The sequence below is a fragment of the Citrus clementina genome, unplaced genomic scaffold, assembly GCF_000493195.1.
Source record: "Citrus clementina cultivar Clemenules unplaced genomic scaffold, Citrus_clementina_v1.0 scaffold_5, whole genome shotgun sequence".
NCBI lineage: Eukaryota > Viridiplantae > Streptophyta > Magnoliopsida > Sapindales > Rutaceae > Citrus > Citrus x clementina.
Window position 1 is genome coordinate 25,443,937 of NW_006262201.1, and position 15,146 is coordinate 25,459,082.

A 15,146-nucleotide genomic window follows, 5' to 3' on the forward strand; every position below is an offset into this window, starting at 1 on the left:
GCGAGGCTGAGAATCTCTATTTCTTTAGTGTCCCAATTGCGCTATATCTGCTAGTCGCACCAGTCTAAACACAATGTTTGAAGGTTAATGAGGCGACCAAGTGATGAAGGTAATGAAGAAGAGCCAATTCCAGGAAACTGTAAAACTTTGAGTCCTTCCATCCCTTCAAAAAAGTGGTCTGAAACTTGCATAGGGCCATTACCCTCCGTATACAACAAAAATAACTGGAGATTGGGACATTGCAACCTTTCAGGGAGCTCTTGAATATCTCTATGAGGTAATGAAATAGCAATTGGATCTTTCTGTATTGTCTCTTCCATCTTTTTCTCCAAGTCAGCAACATTTGGAACATTAAACATGCGCTCCTCTCTGGCAATTGATACGGCAACAACATGAATGACGTCATGCATTTTAACTTCATCTTCAGCATCACCGTCCAACAATAAGCATGAAGATTTGAGGTTGTCGATCAACCGATGCACTCTACTCCTTGCTTCTTCCAATGTGTAAACATTTTCAAACAAACCCCAACCCACACCACATCTCAATAAGTCAGAAACTTGTATGACATTACCTTCACTGTATAGACTACAAAGACGGAACAGAGATTTTGCCTCCTCACTTTCCAAGAAGTCATAACTCAATTTTATGGAGGTGTACACATTTGCTTGCATGCCATGAATTTCTCTAGCATCCGATCTTCTTAGCTGATTCAATGCATCTTTCCAAAAGTAACTATCCTTAGTTTTCAGAGCATTTGCAACTGTACTCAGTGCAACAGGCAAACCTCCGCATCTTTCAACGATCTCATTTGCTATACTTTGAAAAGCGGATATTTTAGTTGAATCACCCACTATCTTTTCAAATAACTGCAATGCTTCTTTTGGTGGCAAAGCATCGATCGGGAAATTTTTCTGAGAATTCATATCAATGCGCAATAAATCTCGACTTCTAGACGTCAATATTATTGTGCATCGTCTCTGATCATCCTTTGTATCTTTCTCATCAACATCCCCACAAGGAATTCCAACTTTTTCGAACTCGAGTTTTTTCCAAATATTATCCAATATAACGAGGACCTGCTTCTCGTTCTTCAATCTTTCACGTAATCGATCTGCTCTTTCGAATTTATTCTCATCCGAGCCAAATTTCATGCCTAAGTCAAAAGCAAGTTTCTTTTGAATTTCCTGATGATCTGGGGTCTGTGTTACCTCAGCCATAACGACCTTGTCGAACACCTTATCTTCCATAACTTGCCTTGCAACTTGCTTGACTAGCGTGGTTTTACCCACGCCGCCCATCCCGTAGACCCCAATTATCTTGAGCTTATCATCCTTCAACGCCTCCACAACATCTTCAAATACTTTCATTCTTGAATCAAAGGCCTCGAAATCTTTCACTTGCATATGTTCTGCCCGCTTTGGAGCAGGACGGTAGGAAACATTAGAGAAGTTACATTTTCCCATGAGACTAGCAGCAGCTTCTGCGGCCTTTGCTGCTTGTCTACTGAGCTTGTAACGAGAAATCAAGTTTGGGCACAATCCTTTGAAACAGAACTTCTTAGCTCTATCTTCATCATCAGTGATGGATTTCGCAGCTCCCTGACTGAATTCCTTGACGCTATTAAGCCAGTCTGCAACATCCTTATAAATCTCATCTCCTTGTTGAGTAGCCTGATGAACGGGTATTTCCACCCTTTCTCTTTTATATCCCAACTGTTTCACTTGATCTTTTAGGCCATCTATGTAGCTCTGGTACTTGAACACATAAGAGATCTGCCGTATAATCGGTTTGAACAGTGACTTTGCATCTTCTGATACGATGCTGGAAAAAGCAGCCAGACCCACTTCTGCAACCATTGCCTGTTGCTTAACAATATATGTATATATATGAATAAAATGAATAAAAATGTCAAAGAAAGGAATACAAATAAATTAAAATGAACTAGAGGGAAAGACAGAGAAAGAAAAGACCGCAAACAACATCGCGATATTGATTTTGAACCAACTGATACATAAGTAGAGAATTTCTTTTTCTATCTTAAGGATCAGAGGTTTTGCTATTAACAGAAAGGTATCCTTTAAGGAAAGTTGATGGAAATTAAGAAAGAATGGCTATCAAGATCAAGTATTCTGCTACTAAAAATAAATGATATGACTTAAGAAAAGTAAATGATATGATTAAGAAAAACCAGAGAATTTTTTCCTAGGAAAGTTGATGGAAATTAAGAAAGAACCGCTATGAAGATCAAGTATCAGAGATTCTGCTACTAAAAGAATATTACAGGTTTTAGAACAAGTGCACCTCTTTACCTGTCTGGGATCAGAGTCGATGAGCTGCTGTATTCACCTTGAATATAGAAGAAATATTACAGGTTTTGACTAAAGAGGAATGTGAGGAACGAGTTGATGAGAGTAATAACAATGAATTTCCAAAAGAAGACGACTTGAGCATTAAGCATGCACCCCCTTTATCAATCAAATATTGGTACGTATGTACGTAGGGACCATTATGCGTATATGAAGTCCATTAGTTGCAATCAGAAACCCTGGCCCAATTTAATTGACACTCGATTTTTGATAAGAAGAAGGCAAGGATAAGGACAAAGTCAATCAATCACCAACAGTAATTACTTCAATCTTTGTCAATCTACTTAAATTGTCGATCAACATGAAAATTGTTTAAATTGATATTTGTAAATCAATCAATTTTCTAGTTACTATGATTATAACGTTTCACCTTTCATATTGGATTTTATCTTTTCGAAAGTTTTCAAATATGAGTGTCAATAATTATTGAGACTCCAAGCCGTGCTCTCAAGATCGTGCTGACAAATCACTATTGACTTTGTTTATGCAAAATTCAAAGAAAAAAAGTTATGGTTTTGTATTGCCAGCCCTGCTACTTTTTGTTTTTTTCATTTGTATTATTTACGAATTATTTTTTAACAGAAACATGAGAACTCATCATCGTATAAAATTGCATGAAAAAATCTTCAAATTTATAAAAGTAAATTTCATTGACAGATTGTGGATATGTTAGAAAGAATAAGGATAAGAATGAGTTAAGAAATAATATATATATATATATATATATATATAGATAGATAGATAGAGAGAGAGAGAGAGAGAGAGAGAGAGAGAGTGAAAGTAAACAATGTTTTGGTACATTTGGTATTGTTTTCAAAATATTTTGAAAAGAAAAATTTTCAATTATCCATCTAAGAATTATCTTATTATCCAAAAAGTTATAAAAATTTAAAAATATTTAATTTTATACCCATTATTACAATGTGTATCAACTGTTTACTAAAAAAATAAAGTTACTCCTAAAACATAATCACCACTACAATTTTGTGTTCGGTTCTATTTTGTCACTTTGAACGAATAACTTTATATTTTTAACAGATGTTTCATACAAATTGCATACATTGGATGTAAAATTAAATAAATTTAAATTTTTATAATAATTTTAATAATTGAATAAACTTTGAGTAAATGACTGATAATTTCTCTTTTATAAGCTACAAGAAGTTAAAAAGAAAAAAGAAAAAATAGGATGATAATTTCTCTTTTATATGCCTCAGATGATTTATTGTTTCGGGTCTAAGATTTTAATTATTCAACTTAAAAGATTAATATATTATAAATTAATTAATTAAATAATCATTAAGCAACTAAATTGGGTCCCCTGGATGTCAATTCCTTTAATATTGACGCAACTATTTTTTTCTGGCAAATAATTATTAATGCACTGACGGAACTTTTGCATATCTACACAGCGATTTTAAATATTACTGGTAACTGCTGAGAAATGTGCGAGAAAGAAGTTGATGAGAGTAATAACAGCGACTTGCAAAAGGAAAAGACAGAATCATTCACCCCTTTTTGTATCACCTATTTGGTTACTGTTTCCCTGTTGACGCATGTATAAATTTGACTGGTTTTTCTGCACTTTTTTGGCTGTTGCTTAACAATGTGTGTGTGTATTTGCTGTTGAAAAAATTGGATTCAAATAAATTAACTGAAAGATTAGAGTTTTGACTATTAACTGAAAGGTTTCAAGGGTATGAATGAAAAGCAACATTCTTTTTTAGAAACTATTTTAGAGGAGAGATGCAAATTAACAAATGCTAATAACAAGAACACAGAAGTTAACAATGAACAGTAACTTAAATCAAGAAAATTAAATGACAAAATTAAGACAAACAAGAGATATTTTTTTCTTGGACATTAAGAAATAACTGCGGTCAAGATCAAGGAGATTATGCTATTAATAGAAATTATCAAAGGATTTAGAACAAGTTCACCTCTTTAATTATCCGGGATCAGATAGTTGATGAGCTTCTCTATTTAGCCTTGAATATTTAAGAATAATTTTAAAGAGCAAAAAGATCACTGGTAACTGCTGAAAAATAAGTGAGAAAAGAGTTGATGAGAATAATAACAATGAATTGAATAAAAAAAGGACTTAATCATGCACCCCCTTTGCATATCATGTATTTGGTTACTGTTGCCTTGTTGACGCATGTATAGAATAATTACATGTATTATTATAATTTTGGATTCGATATCCTTGTATTAGTGTCTAAGATTTTCATGAAGAATTAAACTTGGAATGACCAAAAGAGGAAGCTGCAGTGTATTGTTGGACCCAATTAAGTTGAAGAAAGCACTAGTTCACAACCTTACGTTTGGATATATTCTAAAGAAATAATTAAACAGCAAATCATCACATGCACTTTAATGATTTGATCTATTGTTTTCAAAAGAAATTGCAATTAACAGTTTTTGTCAAAAGTTCGCACAGCGTGAAACTAGTGTTAGTATAATTTAAAAAATTAATTTCAGTATTATTTTTTAAAATGTTAATTATTAGATTTATTTTAATAATATATTTATATTTATTATAAAAAATTTAGTTAAATATTTGTGTTAAATAGAATTTATAATTAATTTAATATATCTTAGGTATTAATAATATTATAATTATTCTATATGCTATTGAAAATAATTTAAATTTTTAGACATTTATTTTATATTAAGTTTCTATTTATTACAAAATTTAGTTTAATATAGTATAAGCTTGTAAAGTATTAAAATATTTTTTTCATTTTTTTTAAAATATTAAAATTATTTTAAAATATATATATTAACATTGAAGCTAATTTTTTGAGTTAATAGAGCTAGTAGGTGTTATAGTAAAAAAGAGTATCTTAGTATCTCTTATTGAAAATATATAGATCTATATAATCATTTTTTCAAATATTGAGATGTAGAAAAATAAATTAAAAAATTTTAAATTTTAATATGGCCATCGTAGGGTTAGAATCCCCGCTCCAACCCGATTTGGAGATTTATGTTTTTAAAAAAAAAAAGAACAAAGAAAAAATACACACCCGACCAAATCAAGCACCTCATCAAATCAAAAATAAAAAAGGAAAGAAATTAATGGCTTGCATGCAATTTTGGATCTGAAATTAAAATTACATAAAAATTAAGGCTTACGTACCTTAATATTTACAGCTTGTTTGATGGCCCCAACAAGTTTAAGCAGCATCAAAATGTTGTGGCTCCTTAAATGACAACATCGACTTGTTTGACAGCTCCAACAAGGCTACGATGATCAGAAGATGAGCCCTCAATCAACAAGGCTAAGATTGGCTTCTCTATCCTCTGCCGACATGTCCTCTTCTCCCAACAACCAGCGCCTTGCTCTTTGTCATTTTTCCTCTTGTTAGTTTTCTTCTACATATAATTATTACACTGGGAAGTATACACACACTTCTTTTCTTTTTATAGTACCTTACTATTATATCTTTACAAAACAATATCACCCTAAGACATATATGTATGAAATAAATATATAAGGAACGGACGAAATAAAATTAGATCTAACACTAGTTTCATGTGGTGTGTGAACTTTTGACAATCCTCTCATACCCCAACAAAAACTTTGTCATATTACAAAAGTTATCACGACCATAGACTTTTCAATTGCATATTGGAATTGCAATGTCATTTTATTATAGTAATGTCATTTCCATTATTCATAGTGGCAGACAATGGACATCACGGGACACGGCTAGAAGTTATCACGACCATAGACTTTTCTAATTTATGAAATAAATGAAATTAGATCTAATTCTAGTTTCAAGTGGTGTGAACTTTTGACAATCCTCCCATATCCTAACAAAAGCTTTGTCATATTGCGAAAATACCTTTTCAATGTTTCAATTGCAATGTCATTGCCATTATTCATAGTGGCAGACAATGGACATCACGGGACATGGCTAGAAGTCTATGTTACGGCTTCTGTAAGTAACAGCAGCCAATGGGGAACTTCCATGGGGGCTATAGGAGAGAGAAAGAGGTCCCAATACAAGTGTTAGAGTACAATTTATACACTAGTTTTGCATTGTTTACTTCCCTTAATATCGATGTTTTGCATTTAATAATAATGATTTACTTGTGTTTTACTTTTGTAAGTGCAATTCTATTGATTTGTGATAGAATTGAGGTATAAGATGATGTTTAAAGATGATTGTTCTCTTGGAGAAATTTAGAGCGTCAGAAGAACTTTATAGATAAGGCGTGGGCGCGTGCTGTCAACTGCGGACCTGCAGTTTTTAGTTTAATGTGTTTTGTATTTTTGGCTATTTTTGTAATTACGAATTTAATATTTCAAATATTATTATTTTATTTTAAATAGAACTTTAAAAGAGAAGAGAGAGAGAGTATTTAAGGGAGGAATCTATTGTGAAAAAGGGGGGATTTTAATTGGAGAAAAAGAAAGAAACCCTAGATCTAATTTTTCTCTTCTCTCTATGAAAAACTAAACTTATTTTTTCTAGTTGAAGGTTAATGAATTTTTGATTCATCACTACTGTGAGATCTTTCTTATGCTTTAATTGTTTTATTACTTTTTGGGTATTTGTTTATTCTCTGAATTAGTTTCATGATTATGTTTGTTAATTAGGTAATTGGCCACTATTTAATTATCAACTTAATCTATTGTCAATTAAAGAATTCATCGTATGACGAGTTTAATGTTTGTGACAAATAACATAGCAGTGAGTTGTGTTATGGGAATAAACAATCTAATTTAAATGAATCATCATATGTGTTGATTAGGATTTGGGTCGCTCTGGTTTTTCAGGCTGTCAATTGATTAAATCCTATGATCGTATCTAGGGTTGTCTATTAATTAGGGAAATATCCAATGGTCGTACCTTGGTTATCGACTAGTTAAGGAGAGATTGGCTATTAGAGGGTCTCAATAGCTATAACCAGTTTATTCATAAGTAATAATAATCTATTTTTGAATCAATGATCAGTAGTCGAATCAAACTGAGTTAATTCCTTCAACCAAAGCTTTCTCCAATTTGAATTACAACTTTAATTTGCATTTTTGTTATTTTAATTTGATTTTTTATTATTGTCAACAATTCTCCCATTTTACGTTTTACGTTTCAAAAGAATTTAAATAATTACCGATCTCTGTGGACACAACCCTGCTCAATCACTATACACAATTTATTTAGAGTAGGAATTTATTTTTATTGGCTTCAACAACCATCAACAAGGTGATGGAAATGGGAAAGTTCGAAGCTGTTACTTTCAGCTTCTGCACCGTAGCCATGTCCCACGGGACAAGGCTAGAAGTTATCATGACCATAGACTTTTCTAATTTATTTTTTCCTTTCAAAAAGGGACAAGGATAAGTTTGGGAGAATGATTATATTTTTAATAAAAGAATTCTTTTTTATTATAATACTTTTTGTCTTTATTAATTTAAAAATATTAACTCTTATATTTTAATAAATATAAATATAATATTATAATAACATATAACAATATATACAAATATTTAAAAAAATTTAAGATTTTATTAAAATAAATTTTATAATAAATAAAAATACATTATTAATATAATTTTAATAATTTGCATTTTAAAAAGTAATACTGATATTATTTTTTAAATATTAATTTTTTAAATTATATTACTCTACCAAAAAAAATTAAACTATTAAATTATATTGATATTTATTACAAAATTTGCAATTAATTCTTATTATATTTTTAATTGGAATTTGTTCCTGTGATATAACAACAATTGCTACAGTTTTTTCCCTAAATAAAGATGGAGTTATAAATTATTTGTGTAAGTGTCATGAAAGTAATAGTTGAATAACAATAATGGGGCTTTAGGCAATTTTTTTTATGAGGTCTTCTTGCAATTTCAACACTTAAACAGACTTGTCCTTGATCCCAATTTATTTACCCCATTTGGGCCCACGATGAGATAAATATATTCCTGTGAGATGAAAAACATCAGGAGAAGAAAATGTTTTATTATAATAAAAAAACAAGTGGTCCATAAGTCTATTTATTACTTTTTTTATTCAATACAAATGGCCAACTTAAAAAATGATAAAAATCACATAACGCACAAGCAAAAATTTAGATTTACATTTTTTAGTTCTCTCCGTGTCTCTCTTTCTCTTTTTTAAAAAAAATAAATAAATGTCAGTGTAAAATTAGAAAAATTTTAGATATAAACTTTGGCGATGACCAAACAAAAATTGCAAGGGAAAGAAAATAGAGGACCCTTGATATCATTAAAATACTGATCATAGACACTACAATATAAATAACTTGTTGTGATCCACTCAACTTGTAACACTTTAATCCATATTCTAAAATTTGTATGTTTGTTAGGAATTTTATTATTGACATTACTGTACCAATAAAATTCTAATTTATTCATATGGAAAGAAAACATCAAGAAAGGACCTCTGATTTTTATTATAACAGAAAAAAGTGGTCCATAAGTCTATTTATTATTTTATTTATTCAATACAAATTGCCAACTTAAAAAATGGTAAAAATCACAAAATGCACAAGTAAAATTTTAGAATTACATTTTTTTTAATTCTCTTTGAGTCTCTCTCTCTCTCTCTTTAAAAAATAAACCTCACTGTAAAATTAGAAAAAATTTAGACATAAAATTTGACAATCACCAAACAGAAAATGTAGGGAAATGAAAATGGAGGAGCCCTATTATCATTAGAATATTGATCATAGATACTATAATGTAAATGATTTGTTGTGGTTCATTCAACCTGTCACACTCTAAGCCATTTTCTAAAATTTGTAAGGTTTATAGGATTTTTATTATTGGCATCATTGTATCAATAATATTATAAATTATATATTCTATTGTAATGAAAATTTGTGTAATCTTAGGTATTTATTGTATTAAATTGTGTGGATTAATTAAGAATATTTTTGGAGACAAAAGAGGTGTGTGTACGTAGGATTAATAATAAAAAATTTCTAAATAAAGGTGATTGCTTCATTGACAAGTACATATTTATATTCTCTATTAGTATTTGGGTTGTAAACTTTGTTTATAAAGTGAATATATTGTGGTAAGCGATGTGGGCAATATCGGATGCAAAATATTGAGAGATCATTAACGCATATATTTATTGCATATAGAGGAAAGAGTGTAGATCCGGCCGTAACAATTATGAAGCTTTCCCCAAGTATTCTCACGCTTCCTTAACTGTTCCAAAGTATTTTTCATAGTGTGCAGATTTACTTTATGGTGTCTTAATTCGTCTAAAATGATTACTTTAGTTCTTTTGGGATGAAAGGTCATTTATTGTGTTAGGATTAAACAATAGAAAAAATAAGTAATGGTAACGAAAGACTAATTTGTGATATTGAAGCATACATGCTTAACTCAATCCAAAACTTAGTAAGTTAGCTCAAGAGTTAAGAGTTGTCCAAATCTTATATGCTGAACCCAAGTTCAATACTCAATTGATGCAGGATGTTATTCCTAACACCGCCCGTCATGCGTAGGATTGGCAAAAAAACTCGAGTCAATCCCGCCTAGACCTGCAAGCTTTATTTATGGCCAGCATGATGAAGTTACAGATATTAACCTAAAAATTTGAAACTTACTATGAATGGCCTTGGTTAAAGACTTTTGTAACTTTAATTTATAACAAATATGTATACACACACACACATGTTTAGATTGCATTTGGGTGACTTTTTTTATCAATGCAAACAATATCAAATTTATCGGATTAATTTGAATCTGATCTATATCCGATTTTGCCCGCCATAAGCCCAAGTGACTCTCTTTTACTAATTAATAAGGGAATTTTTTGACCTCATGTCCTTGCTGTGGCATTAGACTGTTGGTCATTTTGATTGTTTCCTACCTTCCATTTACGCCAGCTGTAACATTGTATTATTCACCATTTTAGCCATTTAAATGAAATTTTATTTTTGTCAAAAATAAAATGACACCCTTAAAATAAAAAAAAATAGTTATGTAGACCTCAAATTTTTAATAAAGAATGTCAATACCTCTTTTAACTACAAGATTCGTAGTAGATGATAAAAAGAAAATTAACTTCAAATTTTTTCATTAAATGTAAATCTGATTGAAGTAGTTTAAATTTTTCTAGTAGACTAATATATATAACTTAAATAATTAATTTCATTATTAATTGTTAAAATGTTAACCAATATATTTTTAATTTATTATAAAAATTTTAAATAAATCCTTGGATTAAATAGATTTTACAATTAATGTAATACTTCTGATTTATTAATAATATTAAAATTATTTTATATGATATTCAAAATAATTTAAACTTATATATATATTAATATTATGTCTATTTATTATAATATGGTTTAATATTATACGGGATTGTAAAATATTAAAATATTTTTCAATATCCAATTATTTTAATATGTATATATCATTACATTTATTTTAGTATCATATTTATATTTATTATAAAATATAAAATTAATAAAATTAAAGAGTATTGCAGTAAAGTAAAAAAGAAAAGTCTTATTATCTCTTATTCACGATATGAGATTCTACAAAATTATTTCCCGAAACGGGTGTCCTTTTCTCATTTTCAAAAGAAAAAATAAAGTAAGAATAAGTCCATGGGTTTCAAAAACTTCTAGTCTTATCCCGGGACTACATTGTCTGCCACTATAACTAATGGAAATGACAATACAATTGACATTGCCTTTCGCAACATGACAAATTTTTGGTGGGATATGGAAGAATTGTCAAAAGTTCACGCCATGTGAGAGTTTTTGGTGGGATGTGGGAGGATTGTCAAAAGATCACACCACATGATATAACCACAATTGCTATGGTTTTTATTTTTTAAATAATGATGGGAGTTATAAATTATTTATATAAATTTGCGTAGAAACTAATGTAACATAAAAGAAGTAGCTGAATAACAATATTTGGTGCTTTAGGTAATTTTTATATGAGCCTTTCTTTTATTTAGCGGCTCTAGTGCTTAAACAAACTTGTTCTCGATCTTATAACAGAAAAGGCATCCCATTTAAGCCTATGATGACATAATTAAACATATTCTTTTGTGACGAAAACATCAAGAGAAGACATCTCATGTTTTATTATAACAGAAAAGAAGTGGTCCAAACGTCTATTCGTTATTTTATTTATTCAATATAAATGGCCAACTTTAAAAAAATGATCAAAATCACACAACACTCAAGTAAAAATTTAGAATTACATTTTTTAATACTCTCTAAGTCTCTCTCTCCTGCCCCCCCCCCCCCCACCCCGTCCCCTTTTTTGAAAAAATAAACCTTAGTGTAAAATTAGAAGAATTTTAGATATAAAATTAGAAGAATTTTAGATATAAAATTTGGCAATCGCTAAACAGAAAAGCAGCGGATTGAAAATAAAAAAACTCTATTACCATTGGAATATTGATTATAGACAATATAATAACTTGTTGTGGTTCATTGTAGCACTCTGAGCCATATTCTAAAATTTATAGGTTTGTTAAGGCATTTATTATTGACATTATTGTGTCAATACTATTATAATGATAATTTGTCTAGTCTTAGGTACTTATTATATTAAATTATGTAAATTAATTGAGGATACTTTTAGAGACAAAAGAAACACGTGTATGTAGGATTAATAATCGAAGAATTGTAAATGAAGGTGATTGCTTCATTGAGAGGCATATTAAATAATTATGGAGAGTTGCACTATTTCGGAAGCACATAATTATACTTCCCTATCAGGATTTGGGGTAAACGAAGTGCTTTATCTATTGCAGTAAGCAATGTGGACAATATCAGAGGCGAAATATTAAAAGATCATAACGCATATATTGGAGCCATTTATCTTCCGCAACTGTTCTGAACTATTCTTCATTGTGGGCAGATTTACTTAAATACCTGCACAATGATTCAATACTTCAAAGGTCAAGGAAATGTCAAAATATGAAATGAAAATACTTAAATACCCTTCTACCTAACAAAACTCGCAGAGAATCTATAAAATTAAAAAAAAAATATTCATCCATGAAAAGCTTCGTAACAGAAAAACCGTCTTTCAAAAAATAAAAACAGAAAAACTGACTCATTTATCTGCAAATGAACCAATCGGGACTCATTTAAAAAAGAATACAAAGCAAAAGTAAATGACACAAATTGCATAGATATCTAGGAGCCGCATCAAAAGACAAAGGTGTTAATTTGTCCAAGAATAAATTCTCCTAGGTCAAAAGCAATTAACGATGAAAACTTTCTTCATTAAGGTTCTGGCCTACGTAAAAAAACAGAAAAAAACCACCCCAAGGTCAAAGCACAACGATAAATTTAGAAATGAAGTTTTTAATTTTTTTTTAATAAATCAACGTGTATCAAAAATAGATAATAATTTTGGATAACTTTTTTTGATAAATATAGACATAAAATTTTAAAATCACCAAACAGAAAAACAGGAGAATTAAAACAAAGTCCCTGTTTATCCTCTATTTTGCTTGTTATTAAAAAGGGAAATGAAAAGATTGCAAGCGGAAATTTTGTTTCTGCGTTGTCTCTTCTCAATGCTGCATGCATTCAAATTAAACCTTACATATGCTAGCAAACTAGCTACGCTGCATGTAAGTTCTCGATAAGTCCAAATAATAGAATAATTGTAAAATGTTCAAATTCAGTAATTAATTTTATTTATTTATTTATTCAAAAATTATTATTATTATTAATTATTGTCAATAATATATTAATATACTAATTAATTGTAAAAAAATTTATCATTCATAACAATAATAATGATGATGATGACGATAATAATAAAAATTCAAAATATATTAATTAATTATAATAATATATTAATTATTTAATAATAATATATTTAAAATATATATAAATTGATTAGAATAGTTATATTAATAAATTATAAACATATATTAATTAATCATAATAATTTTTTAATTGAGGACAAAATAGATATTTTATAGTTTGTGAGAGGGGGCAAAATGATCAATCTTGGGAATGGGGGATTGATTCCCACCACCTTCCTTAGGAATCAATCTTCCATTCCTCACTCCTAATTTGGGTGGTCCCCATAGTTCTGATTCGGATCCCAGCCTCCATTTTATGAAGTAAACATCATTAATGATTTCGATTTCGGATTTCGATTCTCCAGTCCAAGAAGTAAAGGCACCATTATTGTTAATTGGTTCAAACACACAAAGAGAATGTACCATGTAGCTAGGCGTCAAGGTTGTGTGGCACAAGTAACCTTTTTCTTTTCTTTTTATTTTTCTTGTTTTCCTTAACGGATCAGAAGAAATCGGTGCCTTTGAGATACTACAATGTAAATAAGTATTTGTGGTTCATTGAATCTGTAACACTCGGTACCCTAAGGTTGCTTTTGAAAAAGGGCTTTTCTCACTGATCACCAATATCCAAGTAAGTTTGTTTCATTTCAGAAGGTGCAAAGTTTCAAACTTTTTGTATTGGGATGTAACAAACTTTGGCCTTATATGCTTGCTGTGACGTTAGACTGTTCATTTTGATTGTTTCCTACCTTCCACTTGCGCCACTGTAGCACTGTATTATTCATCATTTTAGTTGTTTAAATGAAATTTTATTTTTGTCAAAAATAAAATGACACCATTAAAATTTAGAAAAATAATCATGTAGATCCCAAATTTTTAATAAAGAATACCAATATTCCCCTTGACTACAATACCCTTAGCAGGTGGTAATCAAACAAATTGACTTAAAATTTTTTACGAAATGTAAATATGATTTAAATAATTTAAATTTTCCAGAAGACTAATATATATAATTTAAATAATTAATTTCAATATTAATTTTTAAAATGTAAATTAATTTATTTGTACTTATAAAATATTTGTAATTATTTTAAAATTTTAACTAAATCCTTAGGTTAAATAGATTTTACAATTAATATAATATTTCTCAGGTATTAATAATATTAAAACTATTTTATATGACATTGAAAATAACCTAAATTTTTTATATATTTATTTGAATATTATGTCTCTATTTATTATAATTTGGTTTAATAGAATACGAGATTGTAAAATATTAATATTTTAGATATTGAAATTATTTTAATATCTATATATTATTATATTTATTTTAATATCCTATTTATATTTATCATAAATTATTAGAGTTAATTTTTTTAGTTAATAAATTTAAAAATATTATAATTTAAAAAAAGTCTTATTGGCCGTTATTCACGATATAAGGTTCTAATAAATTATTTCTCTAGACAGGTGCCATTTTCTTATTTTCAAAAGGAAAAACAAGTTCAGGGCCTCGGGGGTTTCAAAAAATTCTGGTCCTATCTATCACTATGACTAATGGGAAACGGCATTGCAATTGACATTGCTTTTCGCAATATGACATATTATGGAGGGATATGGGAGAATTGTCAAACATTCACACCACGCGAGAGCTTTAGGTGGGATAGGGGAGGATTGTCAAGAGTTCACACCACAAGAAACTAATGATAGGTCTAATTTCGTTGTCAGTTCTTTATTTATTTATTTTTTTTATTTCATACATTATTGTTCTTGTAAAGGTATAAAAGTAAAGTAAAATACTAGGGGTGCTGTTAAGTTACAACTGATGTAACTTGTAATTTTTTCAAAAATAATGTAAAAAATTTAATAGGTGGTGGGACTCACATATTTTTTAAGAGACTTAAGTTATAGTAGTTGTAACTTAACAAAATCTAAATATTATACAATAATGCATATTAATAATGCATATAATTTGGGTTTGATT

The 15,146-nt window shown here is 29.3% G+C and overlaps 1 pseudogene; it reads right to left on the reverse strand.

The window, feature by feature from the left end:
• The window catches only part of LOC112098532, a 9,602-nt pseudogene extending 5,277 nt beyond the window's left edge, over nt 1-4,325 (reverse strand).
• Nucleotides 4,326-15,146: the final 10,821 nt, after the last annotated feature.